Source organism: Dendrobates tinctorius, unplaced genomic scaffold (assembly GCF_039654945.1).
Source record: "Dendrobates tinctorius isolate UK_male_01 unplaced genomic scaffold, ASM3965494v1 ptg000040l, whole genome shotgun sequence".
NCBI lineage: Eukaryota > Metazoa > Chordata > Amphibia > Anura > Dendrobatidae > Dendrobates > Dendrobates tinctorius.
The window spans coordinates 8281589-8295019 of NW_027361708.1; the positions used below are offsets into that span (position 1 = coordinate 8281589).

At 39.8% G+C, this 13431-nt stretch overlaps 1 long non-coding RNA gene across 1 annotated transcript; it reads right to left on the reverse strand.

Annotated features, from left to right (window-relative positions):
- Window positions 1–1831: 1831 nt before the first annotated feature.
- LOC141088736 (uncharacterized) lies at window positions 1832–2397 on the reverse strand. The gene is made up of 3 exons (XR_012232035.1): window positions 2339–2397; window positions 2085–2157; window positions 1832–1971 (listed from the first exon to the last, which is right to left on the reverse strand). It is a non-coding gene; the product is annotated as an uncharacterized lncRNA (long non-coding RNA).
- Between the last annotated feature and the right edge of the window lie 11034 nt (window positions 2398–13431).

The window sequence follows — 13431 nt, forward strand, 5'->3', positions numbered from 1 at the left end:
TTCTGTCTTAATAATGTATTTCAGAGATTTACATGGAAACCCCAAGCACTCAGCGTAGAACACAGGATAAATGTGCGCTTAGTGTTACTGCGATCTTTGGGAGGCAGAATAAACAAATCCTCAGCAGGTGAAGAATTGGTTTTATTAATCTTTTACACTGTTCCTAGTGCAGAATAAGTGATTAGGTGACTTTATTCTTTGGGTCTGTGCGATTACAGCGAAACCTGATTTATATCCTTTTTTATGTTTAGCTTCTGTCACACACTAAAAGACGCTTTTTTGCAAGAAGTTTTTGAATCACCATATTTTGAGAGCTATAATTTTTCCATATTTTGCCAACAGAATCATGTGAGGGCTTGTTTTTTGCGGGATTAGCTGACATATTTATTGGTACCATTTTCATCACATGAAATTTTTTGATCACTTTCAATTCCGATTTTTGTGGAGGCAGAATGAAAAAAACAGCAATTCAAAAAAAAAATTTTTCTGTGTGTGGTAAAATTGATAAGTCAGTTTTATTCTTTGGGTCAGTACGATTACAGTGATGCCACATTTATATAGTTTTTTATGTTTTGGCACTTTTACACAATAAAAACTTTAATAGAAAAATTAATTATTTTTGCATTTTTTAGATTCTGAGAACAACTTTTTTATTTTTCTGCTGATGGAGCTGTATGGGGGCTTGTTTTTTGTGGGACAAGATGTTGTTTTCAGTGCTACTATTTTTTTTACATTTTTTGGATCACGTTTTATTCCATTTTTTCCAAGCAGTATGATGATAAAGCATAATTTGCTACTTTTTTTGTTTTTTTATGACGTTCACTAAAGGGGTTAACTAGTGTGACACTTTTATAGATCGGATTGATACCAAACAGGTCACTGCGTGTTTACATGCAGTTAGAGTTTAAATGCATGACTGGCGTAGTCCGTCCTGGTGCAGGAACTGACATCCTGCCATGACGGGCTATGCGCGTCATTGGACATTAAGAGGTTATGTTCATAGCCATCACTTATATTCATTGAATGTATCTGTTTTTATGGGTTGAATTTAATGCATTCAGAAATTAGTAGAATTAGCCTTCTGATTTGTGCAGCTTTTGTTTGCCTGCGTGTTTTGATTTGCTTTTACATTGTTACTTAAATTAATGAAACAAATGTCCAGTAATTTCAACCATTAACCATGCAAATATCCTACATTTCTTGTGAATAACCGCTAAGAGGCATGAGTTCTGCAGTTCGAAAATAGCAGAAGGGCCAGCTAAAAAAAGCCATTTTACGTTATCCAAGATATTTAGATACAGGCCTAAGGCAGCAAACCAAATCATTATTTCAGTTAAACTAAAGTTTTGCTAAGATCCTGAAAAAGCAGACCTTTGAGGTCAGCTATGACAGTCATTAAAGTGATAGTTGCAATGAAACTTGATGTATCTCCTGCAATAGACAACTTGGTCTTTTGTCCATTGTCTGATAGGGGAAGCTAATAGAAGGAGGCTGGAGAAAAGTGCAACTCAACAACTCTAGAAATAATTGTGAATCATAGCTATTATAAACTAAAATAGTTTTTCATTACAACTGTAAAACTGATGAAATTGTAAACCTAATCGGCAGCATATAAAATAGTGCATGTACTGTATGTTTACGTAATTTAAAAATGACAAAAATCTTGGCACTCAATATGTGAAATATTCAGACACTTTTATTTTGTGCATCCAGACAGAAAGGTTTAAACGTTTTCGGTCCAGCATAGAACCTTCATCAGAAAAATCTCGTTTACTGAAATATACATACAAAAAAAGAACAAAAACAAGGCATTAATTGCTGTCCGCATCATCACAGAAATACATACTAACAAAAGACATGACAAAAATATATGTTCCAACTTCATCAAAAATCCAAAGGAGAGAGAGATGGCTAGTAGAGGTACTATCCAAGGGTGCTTTGCTGAGTCAGGCGATGGTAACTCCAAAAGTGCTGTGCTGGTCGTTAAGGAAGAGGGATCCTATAAGTGAGTATTGAGCATAGAAGGAACTACAACAGATAATAACTCTTAATAGTATGGTGCGCCCTTGTGCTTTGAAGGATACAGGTATAGCGATATCTCATACATGTGCAATCTAGTGCTTCCAAGATGGCTAGGAATAGAAGTCACACCAATACCTGAAATAAATAAATCCTTGCAATGGTAGTCAACAGAAGGACAAAGTAGAGAGTCTAAAAGCAAAATGGAGGTTCTAATTAAATGCAATAGATGTGACACAATGTATATGGCAGTCATATAGCAGCACAGAACCAACTATGTGTGGTCATATAGACTGAAAAAAGGTCTAAAATGGAATACCTGGATGGCCAGTGGAAATGTTAAATGGCTGGCGTCTGGAAAGCGTATGTGGACTGAGCCATCCAAAATTAGAACAGGCAGCTGTAAAATAAATGGCCTAGCAACCAGTGAAATACAAGAGGGAGGCAAGGAATAGGTTGAAGGAAGATAAATATACCTGTACAGCGTAGGGCTTCAGAAAAGGGACCTCCAGTGTCACTAAAATAAGAAGTGAAGACAGCACTGATAGCAATGGGTATATAACCTCTAGAATTGAATTGCGCTTAATAGGCTTGTTTACGTAAATTAGGCATAATCAACTGACACACAGCATTCGAAAAACAGATCAGGAATAATAGCTGTCAAGACCTCTGCTACAGTACACATGCTAGAAGAATGGGGGAAAAAGCAGGGGGCTTGGAAGGCGAGATAGGCGACTTGTTTGCGCGCAAAATACAGAAGAGACATGAGAAGCTGGTGAGGTTCAGGTAACAAACCCTTTCTAAACTGTAGATTATAAGAGGGAGATGAGAATGCGGTCAATAGGTATCTATTTGTGCAACTGTACACTGAAAATCTGTCACTTGGGTTCCTGCTCTCATCTTCCTTAATGAGTCTTTTGAATCAGTTTTAACATTTTTATGTTAGAGAAAAAAAAAAAAGAATTGATGCACTCTACCAAGACATTACCAAAAGATGTGGTTTACAGATCATTTGTAAGTCAAACAGTGGTCCAAGAATGACAACTGTGAAGGCCACTTATCCATTACCGCATTCCAAGAGAATGGAGGGAAGAGACAGTTGCCTGAAAGGGTGAAACACGTGAAATGCTTAAAGAGTAAGGAACAGGATGAGAGGAGCTGTTGGTATATAGGTGACAAAATTTTTTATACTGTAGTTTATTACTGTGAGATGGGAACACGGTCAGTATGTATCTATTTTTATAACTGTATCTGTATATTGCTACATCTATAAATTAACCTTTTTTTATCAGTGTTAACATTTTTCTGTCTGTTCAAAAAAATCTGTAAAATGATGCATTCTAACAAGACTACATCATAAGAGAACATTCCAGGAGAGGAATCAAATTGTATGAAGGCTTTCAAAAAGCATGCAATTTGCAGATAATTTGTGAGTCATCTACTTTTAAGGATTATCTATCTGACTGTATTTTCAGCATACCTAGTACTCAATACATAGTTATCAGTAGCAAAGATTTATATTTGCTCACAATTATGTATTCAATGCACAATAGGATTTCTGTGGATGCCTGGATCTTTCTAGAATAGAAGGGCAAAAAGCAGGAGATTTGCCAGAGGAGGATGAAATGGGGGCAGGTAATAGACAAGAAACATGAGAAGACAACTGATGATAGAGAGAGAACAAGCAGGCAGCAGGAAGCTGTGCCAAACTTAAAGAGGGAGAAACATACTATATTTTTTCTTTTAAAGAAAAGTGCAGTTAACTGTTCATTGTCTATATACAGGCATCCCACTATAAAACATATATGGCACATTAAATGTTTTTTTTAGTAAGTCTATGGGCATTAACATTTTTGCTTGCGAGCATTATTTATTGTATACAACTAGATTCAGAAATACTTAACACATTAAATTACAAGGATGGATGCCAATAAAAAAATGGAAAAACACTGTTCTGGCTATCAAAAGAAACCAGATGCTAGTCTACAGCTTTAAGTTGTTATGCTTAAATGAGTCATCTCAACTAAACAAAAATCTGATCACTTACAACAGGTCCAAGTTATTAAAACCCGCATCAATCAGTTGATATGACTTGGGAAAAAAATTATGGTAAATATTTGCAACTTTTCAAAAGGATAGACTTTTGTGTCTTAAAACATGGCTGAACCAAGCCCTATAGGGTGGAAACTTAATAATAGAGAATAATAAAGTGGCATGAACCTAAAATTGTTATTACAACTTAGTTGTCTGTAGGACCAAAACTTGCTTGTTTGGCAGACTGTTGATCCATCCTCACTCAAAGAAGGGCAAATATGTTCGGGTTCCCTCTTATTCGGCAAGCTATAGCGCTTGCTGAATAAGCTGCAGAGAGAACCAGGCTTCCTGGATCGCAACGGCTGAAAAGCTGATCGGCTCTGCAGCTGCTTGTGTTGCGGCTGTGTCACAGTCACAACACATGCATGAGATCCCAACACACAGGCCTTCCATGCATGTGCTGTGAAAGAGCACCGACGCATGCATCTGTGGCGCCCTCTGCAGTTCATTCGGCATGCGCGATAGCTTACCAAATAAGAGGGAACCCAAACATGTTCACTCATCTCTAATACTTATTTCCTAATGTACATTAGGATCTCAGGCAGCAGCATATTCCCCAGAGGAACTATAGACTTTCAACTTTTACACCCCGAATCCTTCTCTAACATGAATTTACTGTCAAAGTAGAAGTAGGAGGCCTCAATAAAAAACATTAGAAATTGTTGTCTAGTCTCAACAACATTGATGAGTTTTAGTCTAAAACTATAAACAAGTAAAAAAATTCTCAAGGATCAAATTTTAATTTAGAGTATTAAAGCCACCTGCAGTTTATTTCCTTTTTTGTAGCTATATCTTATTTTGTAACGAGTTTTTATCCATTCAAAGGAGCTGGTTTATCTGCAACATTACTAAGCTTTGACTGCTGGATGGGCGACCTGAGAACCACTTCCTACCTCATGTCATCCACAATGCTTCCCATCCAGCAGCCATAGATTACTGACTTGGCTAATGGACCAGGTCTTGCGAACCAATTTGTAACAAATTTAATTGTCTACTGCACATCAGTTCTTTTCTTAATGCAAGTCTATGAGAGAATCATTCTGAGTCCTATAGTTCAGAATGATGCTAAAATACTACAGTGAAAAAGTAACCTCCGGTCTACACAGAAGACATTGTGTGAGTTGACAGGTTACGTAATTTAGGAAATGGACTAGAGCAGCACATGGCTCAATGAGAGCTATGATTAGATGACTGGCTCTGAAAGCAGCTGATTTTGGGGATTGGTGATTTTGCAAGATTTTTAATATCAGCTTTTCAGAAGGTGAGGAGAGGGAGTGGAGCTGAGTAGCAAACTGCTCTATATAAATCAATAGGTAGGAAAGAATTGACTGGGATGTTAGGAGTTAATCCCTAGAATGTAACTAATGCACACTTTTGGCCCGTCTCTGTCAGGCACTATTTGAAGACCTCAATGGAAATCACCTGTACACTATGTAAAATAAAAGCTTTTATTGCGGGAAAATGTCATCAGATAGAAAATGCATGTAAATCGCAGCTTGTTTATTTTAATTATGTATAACTAAGGCAATTTAATAACTTAAGAACACCCCTTTGAGTGTACTCCATATGCTACAAAATGTAGCTATTCTTGAAGGTCTTGGTTATGTACTATTTTCATTTTTCATATTAGCAGGATTATCAATTCTCTCTCCAATGTTATGCAGGATTTGTTTTTGCTAAATCTTCCTTTACCATCCTGTAGAGGGCAATAAGAAATAAGGCTTAGAGGTGCAGGGAGATATATGAGCTCATAGTAAGCAATAACTCATACATACAGATTCTATTAACATTTTCCAAGATCCATTATGGTCTTATAAGGATCCAACATTTGATAACATTCACATTTTGTTTATGTTATAAGTAAAAGATGTTTTGTTTCAGCAAAGATTCCTCTTACACAATCATAAAAAAGTTACAGTTTCTTAAACTATTACAATATGATTAAGCATTCTATTCAATGGAAATGAACTATAAAGTTGATAGGATATTACCTAGTAAAAGAGCTGCACAAAGTCTACAGCATAAGCTACAGTAAGTGGTATTTAATTAACTTTATAGTATTCCTGAAAAAAATCTGTCCAGGGAAGTAGCAGCTAATAATCAGCACTGGCAATCTGCTGTGGTTGATATCTGTATATCATCTTGAAATTAATATCTTCAACCATTACAAGTAACTCTTATGCTTTGTGCTTATCACTGAGCACTGAGGACTGCAGCAATTTATTATTCTGTGAGTCTAACAAAGCATAGTATAATGACCAGGTTGTTAAGTAGCTCAAATTAAAACTGTTATTAATGATAGGTGACACTATTCATAATGTAAAGTGAAACATTCATCTGGGTTCTGCTTCCCTTGAAGCTTAGTGCTCTTTGTCAAGACGATGGCCCTTTACTTGGACCTTTGTCTTGGAGGAAACAAGCATTTTGCTGGCATGTTCTTGCCTTGAAGTTCATTTCTTTTTGTAGAAAGCCATGGCCTTTTAATTTGACTTTTCTCTTGGCGATGCAGAGCTAAACTATTAATTATAATTTTCTTACAGTCATACTTTATACATGTTTATAGGTTCAATTATCATTTTAGGTTTTGGAATAGTGACTGCCAGGCCAACACGGATAGGAATTTAAATACACAGTCAAAGCCTTTGAGTGAGATATCACCAAGAAGGATAAAAGAAGGAACAAGTATTGGAGTGGTCACAAGTAAGAGGAGTAAACTGTGGGGGTGTTGAAGATGGCGTTTTCACTCCTATGACAACTCCTGTTGTTTAAATGTATTTTACATGTATTGTATTGTATTTAAATGTGTTATCCTCCTGTGAGTGCAGTTCCTTTTAAGTTGGGTATCATAGGGTTAACTTAAGGGACAGGCCATAATGGAGAGGAGGATTGAGGTATCTCTGGGTAGTTTCAGGGATAGGAAGTCAGTTAAATGATGGCAAGAAAAGAAGTAGGTCATCCTCTGGTCAAGATGAACTTCACCTGTGTGTGGGGGGAAGAAGTCAGCAGAAGAGTAGACTGAGAGAAAAGAAACATTAAAGAAGAACTCCATTGATGGCAGCAGAATACTCTTAGCAGAGAGTTGGAAAAGGCAGCGGATGTCCAACAACTTTGTTGGAGTCCCTAATGGTCTCCAGGGAATGGAAAAGTATCGGCCAGGACTTGGGAGGTGTGGGTCTGTGAAGAGATGAATTTGCAAGGCTGAGGCACAGTCAGTAAAGTGACAGCCTGAGATCACAAAAGTGTTCCCAGCCCACTGGATTGTTGACCCAGAAGAGGGTATGTCCTGCGGATACTGGAGGAAGATGCAATGCAAAATGCCTAGAGCGATGTGCAATACATCGAACATTTTAGAAGACCGACCCTAGCAGAGTCAGAGCCGAATAAACAGGAAGCGCGTGGTGAAAGACAGACCGATGTAATTTTCTTGTCGGACATTAAGGAGGAAGCATTGTGCGAGTCATGACAGGAAATGAAGCAGAACAACTGGAGCATGAATGGCAAGAGGAACAACTTGCCATGGAGTTCAAGGAACAGTGCTACTTTGATAAAGTTCTGAACTTTGACATCAAGCAATGATTCAGGTTCATTAGAAAGGACAGGACTGGGACGATGACAATGTAAATCAGACAGACATAAAGAAAGTATAACTTCCTCAGAGGGTCCACAGTCTGTATCATGTAAGAGTGTGGTTTATGAAAGTGGAAGGACCACGTGGTGGAGCACCCCCGCATGGCTCAGGATATGGAAATATGGAAGAAAAAGTGAGAGGAAGAAAAAAACAGGGCTCAGGGAGGTAATTCAGTGGGTTGATGAGGAGAAGCAGCAGTGAGGTTCCTACCTACAAACTGGAGTGGGGTCACGCCAGGCCTCTATATCTACCCGTTCCCAAAGTGAGTCCAATGTCACTACTCAATCTGGAGTCCCAGAGGACAGACCGTCAACAAGTTCAACAATTGTTAATCTGGCCAAAGGGGCCTTGGCGTGTGTGTCAATTAACCTCAAGTGATTCCACTGAGGGTTGAACAGTCTGAGAGAAGAAGATCATCCTTTGCATTTGCAGAAGGCTGAAGCAACTCTGAGAAAAAATGAAGACGTTGAGAAACTACAACAAGGGACTATTGGAAATACCCTTGGGGACAAGTGGCTTAATTTTATTTATTTTTTATTTGTTTAGTTGTGCCTGTTACACCTTTTTGTGAGCACTGCAAGCCCTAATGCTAAAAACAGACTGTTATTTTATTCACATTGTGATGGTTTCTGGGGTCCTTACTAAAAGGCAACAGTTCTCGTAGAGTCTTAAAGTTATGGACTGTGCTTTCTATTGTTCTGGGACCCTCAACTGAGATATGTCAGGCCTCCTGTGAGGAGAAGACATTTCAGCAAGAATTCAATCAGAATGTTTTAGAATGTCTTATTATGCATTAACCCTTCTTTAAGGTCCTGCATGGCTGAGGATGACCATCATTAAAAAATGGGGGAGTATCATGGTGAGGATGGTGTTCCACTCCTCTGACAACTCCTATTGTTTAAATGTATTTTACATGTATTGTATTGTCTGTATTGAATCTTTGTGCTATCCTCCTGTGGCTGCAGTTTCTGCTTATTTGGGTATGATAGGGTTAACTTCCCACAGTGGGGAGGATGATTGGAGAATCTCTTAGTAATTACAGGGATAGGAAATCAGTTAAGTGTTAGTAGGAAATCAATTAGTTGTTAGCAAGAAAAGAAGCAGGATACACTCTGGTCATGGTAATCTTCACCTGGGTGTGTGGGTGTGTATGAAGACAGCAGAGGAGAAAGGTAACATCAAAGAACAACTCCATTGGTAGCAGCATAATAATCTTATCAGGAAAGTTAGGATAGGGGAGGAACATCCAGCAACTTTGTTAGAGTCTCTAAGGGAGTCACACATAGCAAGCTCGCTAGCGAGATTGCTGCTAAGTCACAACTTTTGTGACATAACAGCGATCTCACCAGCGAGATCGCTGTGTGTCAGCGACCGGCCCCCCTGCCGGTATCGCTGATCGCTGCAAGAAACCTCTGGACATATTTTTCGTCGCTGGTCTCCCGCTAGCCAGCACGCATCGCTGCATGTGACAGGTGGGAGACCAGCGATCAGCTGTAAAAAAATAATTAAAAAAATAAAAAATATTGTTATTCTCACCTTCCGACGTCCCGCGCAGCCATCCCGCCTCTCTCCACGCTTCCGGTCCCAGTGATCCTTTGCACGAATGACCGCAAGACGTCGCGCTGCCGCGAGACCGTGACATTCTCGCGGTCATTCTCGCAAAGGATTACTGGGACCGGAGCGTGGAGAGAGGCAGGATGGCTGCGCGGGATGTCGGAAGGTGAGAAAAACTATATTTTTTATTTTAATTCTATTTTTTTACAGGGATATGGCATCAGCGCTAACGAACACAGCGATGCCAGGCGCTCGGCATCACTGTGCTTATCGCTGGTGAAGCTGTCTGTTTGACAGCTCACCAGCGATCACATAGCGACTTACCAGCGATCCTGACACGTTGATATCGTTGTCGGGATCGCTGGTAAGTCGCTATGTGTGACTCCAGCTTAAGGGTCTCTGGGAATGGAAAAGTATCTGGCAAGTGTTGGAAGCTGTGGGTTTGAGAAGAGACAATGTAAAATAAAGGGAAAGACAAGGCGCACCAACAAGTGTAATAGAAAATATTCTACCTCAATATAATCATATGGGAAGGTGCAGCAGCAGCAGAAACATGTGATAACAGGGAAAAAGAAAGAAAGCACTGCTGCATAATCGCGCACACTGACCCAAAAATAGAATGTAATAACCTTTATTAGTACACAAGAAAACGAGCTTTAAAACATAAGTAAAATCACATAACCATGACATCCATGATATGTGCAAAATTTAACATCATACATAGATATAATAAAGTCATTTCAGAAAGACATACAGATATAAATATATACCCGGCAAGATATAAATGATATATATTCCCTACCTATCACTGTGGCTCATGAGGACATAATAAGACCTATAGGGATCTAGTAAAAATTCACAGGATCGTGAATAGGGCAAAATAAAGCCATAGAGCTCAATAAGGCTCCCAATAACACATAATTTCCTCAAAATTAAGACCCAGATGAAGGCTACAATAAACCCTAGTCCCCAAATAACCAAGGCATGGCCTATAATATGTGCATAGCCCAATATATAAACAGCCATGGTGGGCAGATTAGGAGAGAAATTACTGGGAAGAAATCTTGCGTCACAAATAAGGTGCAGAACCACGGATGCAAAACCCTAGAGCATGGTCCCACGTGTCTCGCCGTAACCCGTATGGCTTCATCAGGGGAAATGTAATAATTAAATTACATTAAATTAAATTTAAATTAACCCCTTACCTACAATGGACGTAATATTCCGTCCATGTAACCCTGGACCTAATTACCATGGACGGACTATTACGTCACAGCGATCAGTGGCGCCCACGTGGTGAGCGCCGCTGATCGCGGCCGGGTGTCAGCTGATTATCACAGCTGACACCCGGCACAATGTGTCAGGGGTGGTCATGGACCACCCCCGGCACGTTAACCTCTTGTACACCGTGATCAAACGCGATCGCGGTGTACCGGGGGTTAAAGGGAAGCATCGGCAGGGAGGGGGCTCCCTCCGTGCTTCCCTGAGACCCCCACAGCAGCGCAATATGCAGCGCTGCTGCGGGGGTCTCTTTCCCTACAGGCCCCCGGATCCAAGATGGCGACGGGGGCCTTCGGGGGCCTGTAGGGAGCTGACTTCCTCACTGCCAGCAAAGCGCAGGCATGAGGAAGTCTGCAGAACTGCCTGTGACAGATTGATGATCTGTCACAGTGATCTGTGATGTGACAGATCACTGTCACAGAACAGTGATGTCCCACCTGGGACAAGGTAATAAAGTAAAAAAAAAAAAAAAGTGTTAAAAATAATTTAAAAAAAATCGCTAAATAAATTAGTAAAAAAAAAAAAAAAATATTCCCCAATAAATCAATTTTTTCAAAATAAAAAAAACAAAACAATAAAAGTACACATATTTGGTATCGCAACGTCCGTAGCGACCCGCCCTATAAAACTGTCCCATTAGTTAACCCCTTTAGCGAACCCCTTAAAAAATAAAAATAAAAAACGAAGCAAAAAATAATGATTTAATATCATACCGCCAAACAAAAAGTGCAATAACGTGCGATCAAAATATCCATGGTACCGCTGAAACCGTCATCTTGTCCCGCAAAAAACGAGCTGCCATACAGCGTCATCCGCAAAAAAATAAAAAAGTTATAGCTCGCAGAATAAAGTGATACAAAAATAATTATTTTTTATATAAAATTGCTTTCATTGCAAAAAACCGACAAAACATAAAAAACAACCTAAATGAGGTATCGCTGTAACCGTACTGACGAATACTGAAGAATAAAAATGCTTTATCAATTTTGCCGCACACGGAACGGTGTAAACGCACCCCCCAAAAGAAATTCATGAAACGCTGGTTCTTGTTCATTCTGCGTCCCAAAAATCGGAATAAAAAGCGAACAAAAATGGTCACGTGCCTGAAAATGGTACCAATGAAAACGTCAACTCATCCTGCAAAAAATAAGACCTCACATGACTCGGTGGGTCAAAATACGGAAAAATTATAGCTCTCAATATGTGGTGATGCAAAAACTATTTTTACAATAAAAAGCGTCTTTAAGCGTATGACAGCTGCCAAAAAATAAAAACCTGCCATAAATAGTAAATCAAACCCCCCATTATCACCCCATTAGTTAGGGAAAAATAATAAAATTAAAAGAAAATGTATTTATATCCATTTTCCCATTAGGGTTAGGGTTAGGGCTAGGGTTAGGGCTAGGGTTAGGGTTAGGGTTAGGGCTAGGGTTAGGGCTAGGGTTAGGGCTCAGATTAGGGTTAGTGGTGTGTTGGGGTTAGGGTTGGAGTTATAATTGGGGGGTTTCCACTGTTTGGGCACATCAGGTGCTCTCCAAATGCAACATGGCGTCTGATCTCAATTCCAGCCAATTCTGCGTTGAAAAAGTCAAATGGTGCTCCTTCCCTTCCAAACTCTGCCATGCGCCCAAACAGTGTTTTACCCCTACATATGGGGTATCAGCCTACTCAGGACAAATTACAAAACAACTTTTGGGGTCCAATTTCTCCTGTTACCCTTAAGAAAATAAAAAATTGGGGGCAAAAATATCATTTTTGCGGAAAAAAATGATTTTTTTATTTTCACGCCCAGGCGTTATAAACTTCTGTGAAGCACTTGGGGGTTCAAAGTGCTCACCACACATCTAGATAAGTTCCGTGGGGGGTCTAGTTTCCAAAATGGGGTCATTTGAGGGGAGTTTCAATAGTTTAGGTACATCAGGGGCTCTCCAAACGCACATGACACCCGCAGACCAATCCATCAAAGTCTGCATTCCAAAACGTCACTACTTCCCTTCCGAGCCCCGACGTGTGCCCATACAGTAGTTTTCTCCCACATATGAGGTATCGGCGTACTCAGGACAAATTGGACAACAACTTTTGGGGTCCAATTTCTCCTGTTACCCTTGGGAAAATAAAAAAATTGGAGACTAATTGATCATGTTTGTGGAAAAAATACGATTTTTTTATTTTCATGCCTGGGCATTATAAACTTCTGTGAAGCTCTTGGGGGTTCAAAGTGCTCACCACACATCTAGATAAGTTCCTTAGGGGGTCTAGTTTCCAAAATGTGTCATTTGTGGGGGGTTTCCACTGTTTAGGTACATTAGGGGCTCTCCAAAGGCAACATGACACCCGCAGACCATTCCATCAAAGTCTGCATTCCAAAACGTCACTACTTCCCTTCCGAGCCCCGACGTGTCCCCATACAGTAGTTTTCTCCCACATATGGGGTGTCAGCGTACTCAGGACAAATTGGACAACAACTTTTGGGGTCCAATTTCTCCTGGTACCCTTGGGAAAATAAAAAAAATGGTGACTAAAAGATCATGTTTGTGGAAAAAATTCGAATTTTTTATTTTCACGTCCGGGCGTTATAAACTTCTGTGAAGCACTGGGGGGTTCAAAGTGCTCACTACACATCTAGATAAGTTCCTTGGGGGGTCTAGTTTCCAAAATGGTGTCATTTGTGGGGGGTTTCTACTGTTTTGGTACATCAGGGGCTTTCCAAACGCGACATGGTGTCCGATCTCAATTCCAGCCAAAAACGTCAAATGGTGCTGCTTCCCTTCCGAGCTCTGCCATGCGCCCAAATAGTGGTTTACCCCCACATGTGGGGTATCAGCGCACTCAGGATAAATTGCACAATATCTTTT